Genomic DNA, 6,201 nt, shown 5'->3' on the forward strand with positions numbered 1-6,201 from the left:
AGAAGTTCTCTCCTCTCCCCACCCCTACTTCTATTTCTGGGCACCCACAGCTCACCCTCCTCCTTGGACCCTTTGTGTACGCCCTGTTACCTACCGGAATCCCTCCCCTTCCCACTTTCTCTGGCTCACTCCTGACCATCTGACCTCCTCCTCTGGAAAGCCTCCCACCTCAAGCTCACAGTGGGACTCCTGTCTGTGGCCCCTAGAGGCACTACCCTACCAATCTTCACATCACAAAGATTCTAATCTGTCCTGTAGTTCCCAGTCACTAGTCACTCAGTTTCATTTCTAGAAGTCAGCCATGGGAGAGGGGGCAGGGGATCAGAGAAGGCTGGTGACAAGGGTGCTGAGATTTGAACAATGAGGAGGGGATTTGGAGTGGGGGCTGCCTGTGCAAAGGCCCTGGGGTAGGAACAGGTTGGGCATATCTACGGACATACCTTGGACCTGAAATAAGAAAGTTGGGATGGGGAGGGTATACATAATATAGCACAGGAGTGTTTATGGCCATTTATTTCATCTTGAACGCACACCCTGCCTCCTCCAATGCCCACTGCTTCAGAGATAGAGTATCAGAACTGAGCTCCTAGGGAGGAATTCCCTCAACCCCTGTCTCTTGCTCCAGCCCCTCGCAGCCCCTTTGGACTGGTCTCCAAACCCCTCCTCTGTCTCACTCAGAGACAGAGTAAGCATTTTGCAGATGGGCCTTCCTCCGGTGCCCGATTCTGCAGCCAGCGGCCATCTGTGGGGTTTGGCCAGAGTCCCGGGCTGGACACTCGGCTCCATATCAGCTCTGGCTCCCGCTCCGTTGAGTGGGCCCCTGAGGGAGCTCCGGCTGGACTGCCTGACTGGTGTTCACAGCTTTTAATTTCCCTGCAGCTTCACGGCGAGACCTCGGCAAAGACTCGTCCAAAGCTCACTCTCACTCCAGAGCGGGAAGCAACTGCAGGTTGATGGCACACTCTGGCATCCACTCCCAGGGGCGTTTCAGGATGGGGTCTGAGGGAACTCGAGAGATGGCCCTAGGCATGCCAGAGGTTCCAGAGGGACCAACTAAGGTGGGACAATCACATCATCCATGGACTGGGGGCCAGAAAGGAGTAAGGAAGGAGGTAAGACTAAACCCAACAGCAGCAGGCAGCATCCTCTCTCTGCTTCCTGCTCACAAAGGTGCGGGTTGTCCCGCCCTCCGCCACTGATGTACTGAGACCCCAAGTAAGGTTTCCTGTGTTGGTGACTTTTCTTAGTGCTGAGACAAATATCCCACAAATGCGAGCTGAGGACTAGGGTTGTGGTTTGAGGGGCAGCAAGCATGGTGGGAAGGTATAGCCCATGAGTGGGAAGCAGCTGGTCACAAGGCATCCACAATTAGGAAGGAGAGAGAGAGATGAATTCCAGCGCTCAGCAAATGGCTTTCCCCCTTATTTAATAGGACACCTCACGTCATGGGATGGTGCAGCTCAGATCCAGGGTGGATGTTATTTTTCCTCCTTGGTTAAACCTCTCTAGATGTCCCCTCAGAGAAACGCCCTGACTCCCAGGGAGCTCCCAGTGAGTCAAGTTGAGAAAGAAAAATGGGTTCTTTCATCCTCCCCTATGATGGAACCTTCTTACATGGTTTCTGGAAATATAGAAACATACACAAATGAAAAGAACATTCTGGAAGGGCCTGCATCCAGCTGTTCCTGGTGGTTCTCTGTGTCAAGGGAGCAGAAAGGCAAAGGATTAAGTGTGACAATCAAAGGGACTGCTTGGGGCTCACAGAAGACCGGTCTGCAGGGAGAATGTTGCTAAGCAAGTATGGGGGCCTGAACTCAGATCTCTAGCACCTACATAAAAATGGAGTGTGGTGGCATGAGTCTGCAACTCTGGTGCTGCGTGGAAGCAGAGACAGGGGCATCCCCTGAGCTCTAGGTTCAGGGAGACATGCTGCCTCAAAGGAAATAAATAAGAGGAAGACACAGCACATGAGCCTCTGTCTGCCACATGTGCACACACCTGCATGTGCACACGCACAGACACAGAAAAGCAATGTCTGTCTTAAATGCTGTACTCCTGCCTAAGGAACAGATAGAAGTTTAAAGAGGGGAGGTGAAGGGGAAGGAAAGAGGGCCAGGAAGAGAGAAAGGAAAGCAAAGTTCGAGCAGGAGCAAGGGTGGGGGTGGGAGAGGGTGGAGAGGAAGCAGTGGTAGTGTGGGGGACAAACAGGTGCAAGGCTCCTCCCCCAGGGCTCCTGCTCCCCGCCACCTCCATCTGCCTACACCTCTCTAGCCTCATCCCTCCAAAACTGAGTTGCTTCTCCCTCACAAACATGCCTGCTCCTCTTCTGGTCCCACCCCCAGCCCCAATCCCTTTATCCTCCCATCAGAAGGCCCATGTGGCGGGTCCCAACCCTGTTGATTGCTCATTGTCTCTAAAGGCTCCATTAACCGTGGGCTTTCCCTCTCGGGAGCTGTTCTAGGACTGTCAATAGCTTCCGTTTTGAGGAAATATGCTGAATGCGTGGTTTATCTCATAAATAAGGAGGCTGTGATTAGCTGTCACTCTAATGGCTAATTAAAGTGGGAAGAGCTGGCTGCCTCTGGACTGCCTGAGATATGGGAGTTATGGGTCACATCCCTGACTGCAGTCCACTTCATGCCAGGTTTCCACCTGCCACCACCTCCCCGGGGTAGTCACGCCTGAGCCTGCGCTGATAGAGGGAGGAGTGCAGGCCCCTCTAGGAAGGCCCTGGAAGAAAGCCAACTCCCAGGTCAGAATTCTCACCCCAGTGTGCCATCGCCTACAACTCCAGGAGGCAGCGATTGTAGAAAATGAGCACACTGAGAGTGCATGGCCCATGCACTCCTCAGCTGCCTTTGTGCTCCTGGGCTGTGGATTGGATGCTTCGTGCTAAAGGCTGGATTACTAGCTGAGTGCTTTGTGGAGGTGCGGCAGCCTTTAGGAGGTGGATCCCAGGTAGTCGAAGGTCTTCTGTCCCTGAGGCACGGTGGGTCCAGGGATGGACCCATTGGATGGACCATATATGTTGGTTCTTCACCCACTCTCTTTCTCTCCCACCCTCCCTCCCTCTTTTTCTTTCCCTCTTCTCCTTCCCCTCCCCTCCTCTCCCTTCCCTTCCCCTCCTCTCCTTTTTCCTCCCCCACCTTATTTTTCCATCTTCTTCTTTTCCCTCCTCTCTTCTCCTCTCCCCTCCCCTCCCTTCCCTACCTCTCCCTCCCTTCCTCTCCCTTCCCCTTCCTTCCCCTCCTCTCCCCTCTCTTCCTCTCCTCTCCTCTCTCCTCCCTTCTCCACCTTATTTTTCTATCCCTTCCTTTCTCTTTCCCTCTTCTCCTCTCCCCTCCCTTCTCCTCCTCTCCCTTCTTCTCTTCTCTCCTCCTTTCCCCTCCTCTCCCCTCCCCTCCTTTGCTCTCCCCTCCCCTCCTCACTGCTGTCGGGTGAGTAGCTTTACTCCACAGCATGAACTCGGAGGTGATGAGCTGCCTCACCAAAGTCCTGAAAGCAACAGAAGACAAGTGGCCTTGGCCTGAATCCAGGAGGCAGAATAACCCCTTCCTGACTGGAAGCTGCCATCTCAGGTGCTGTATCACTCTGACTTCTGAGGAGCACACAGCCTCATCTTCTCCACCGGCAAGGACACAATGTGGCACTCATAACCCAGGCCTGACCTTTCCCAGGTGCTTTGCTTGGCCTGCCTCCCCCAACCATTATTGTCATCTGGACATCTGGGAGTGTTTCCAGGACCCCAAAAGCTGTCGTCCTGTGGGAGTCACTACACAAATGCCCCAGTGCCTCTTGGGAGCTGCCTTCCAATGCAGCCATAGTTTTGTTGTTAGCCTGTTTTCATGTGGGGGTTGGAGATTCACACTGGGGTCCTTGTGCTTACAGAGCAAGCATTCTTACCCACCAGGCCATCTCCCCAGTCCAGAGTGTTGGATTTTTAAAACTGCTATTTGAGATTCACAAAATCTGGTTCGGTGACTTTGGGCTTAGGACTGGGACAGACTTTCTGATGATTTCAGAAATGGCCTTAAATGCGCCTCTGCCTTTGAGACAGTTTCTCCGCTCTGGCGGCGTTCTCAGCAGTTTCAATCATTCAGCCAAGATTTAATCTTTCTACGAAATAAACAAACCCACCTCATTAGTGTGCAGATTCGCGTCCACCTTAATGGGAAGCTTGTATGTATAACAAAGAACTGTCCCAACACAGATTTCTTTATGATTTGCCAGTCAGTGTTTGATGTGCATGCCCATTTTAGATACCTTGGACTGCAGAGAGAGTTTACGAAGCCTGCTGTACCCAACCGCAGCAAGGGGGCGCCTCTCAGGCAGTCCTGTGTAGGATGAATGTGTTTGTACTCAAAGGGGACTGGATACAATCCTGGGCTCTGGATTCAGGCGGGTGGATGTGATGGCCAGTACTGATTGTCAGCTTGACAGGATCCAGTGTGAAGAAGAGATAAGCATCTAGCACATCTGTGAGACGATCTAGATTAGGTTCACTGAGAGACCCACTCTAAATGACGGTGTCATTCCGTAGGATGGGGTCTGCCATGTGACCGACTGCTTTACATTCCTCCAGCATGGCTACCCTGTTGTGACAAGTTGCGCCCTCAGACCTCAAGCGAAAATAGACCTCTCCTACTCTAAATTGATTTTTATCAGGTATTTGTCAGAGCAACAAAAGTAATAGAGTGGTCTACACTCAGATTCTGGGGAGATGGGGCCTGCGATGGAGCTTGTAAGGAGCCATGTGATTTCCCACATTTCCTGGTCCACTTGGCATGTCCCTGTGTATGACCCTCTCAGGCACCCTTTGCCTAGGCATGGCACCAGACGCACGAAGGCACACTCTCAGGATGTATAAGCACAATGGTTAGGCACCCACCCCCAGCTCCCACACTTCCAGGTGTGTACCTGGGTAAAGCATCTGCCCACTCTGTGTCTCACATAACATAAGACCAGGCATCATTCCTACCTTCTTGGCTGGTTGGAAAGCAAGTACAACCTGCAAGGCCTATCAGTGAGGCTACTGGAACCATCTTCCCATGGGGAGTTCTCCATAATGTCTGTTCTCTGTGACTCAGCAGGAGTCAGTGTGTGCCAGTCTTGCCTAGGGCACACTCTCCTGAAGCTTCCCTTAGACCTGTCGCCTGAGTCTCCATCTCATCCCATTTCTCAGGCCACGAGGCAGCAGCTCTAAGAAATGAGTGTCATTTGCAAACAGTGGTTTTCTAGAGAGTAACAGGCTTGCCAAGGGTCAAAGGAGAACATGTGGACCGTGTAACCATGGTGGGCAGCTTACTTTGTCTCTTAGCCTTATCTGTAAAGGGACCTACATTCTCCTGTGCTGAAGTGTTTATAGGGCTCTGTTGGCATTGAGGGTTCTGGCACTAAGTGATTGCTCAATAAATACTTTCTGTGGTTATATCGTGTGCAAAGGTCTTCCTTCAGGCTGTGTGGTTCCTGCCTGGCCTACTGGGGTAAGAATCCACTCTGTCCACCTTGTCAGCCCTGTTCTGTCCCAGAGCTCAGTGTCAACTGGGGGTGAGATGGGACTGACCCTGTGCATTCAGCGCAACCCTACAGGAGAGCTCCCCGAGAGAGCACAACGCAGGAACAGCGTCTCCGGTAGAGGAACCGAATGTGCAAGAACCCTGGAGGTGTCTTTTGAAAGACCTTGAAAATGATGCCATAGACCAGATGCAGGCAGAACATATGTGAGGGGATAGAAGGGTCCCAGCTACCTTGCACCAGGAGGAGACATATCGGTCAACAGTATTTGTCCCACTGTGTGCAGGCTCCAAGGAACCACTCTCCCTTTTCCCACAAAGAGGTGAGTGATGAAAACAGGAATGAGCATTGTCTGGGAACCCCAGCAGAGATGAAATCATGTGCAGGTTGGAATAAATCAGGCAGGCTTCTTGGAGGTGGTTGCACTTCAGACTGACCTTGGCCCATCCTGGGAAGGCAGAGCTTGCCAACAGCAGTAGGTAATAAAGGTCGTTCTCTGGATCTCTCCTGGTGGATCTGTGAGAAAAATCCTAGTCTCATTTCCATCTTACACATGAGAAAATTGAGGCTAAGAAAGGTTAGACCCCTTCCTAAGGTTGGCTAGCCTCACGGCCAGCAGAGAACCTCGGGACTTTGTATTGGGGTGTTATCTAGCCATCCCTGGAGTGCTGTTCAACCACCCTTGTG

The 6,201-nt window shown here is 52.1% G+C and overlaps 1 long non-coding RNA gene across 1 annotated transcript; it reads left to right on the forward strand.

The window, feature by feature from the left end:
* Positions 1 to 742: 742 nt before the first annotated feature.
* On the forward strand, positions 743 to 5,428 carry Gm46972. Its single transcript, XR_001785352.1, has 2 exons — positions 743 to 1,112; positions 3,446 to 5,428. It is a non-coding gene; the product is annotated as a predicted gene, 46972 (long non-coding RNA).
* Positions 5,429 to 6,201: the final 773 nt, after the last annotated feature.

This window comes from Mus musculus, chromosome 6 (genome assembly GCF_000001635.26).
Source record: "Mus musculus strain C57BL/6J chromosome 6, GRCm38.p6 C57BL/6J".
NCBI classification, from domain to species: domain Eukaryota; kingdom Metazoa; phylum Chordata; class Mammalia; order Rodentia; family Muridae; genus Mus; species Mus musculus.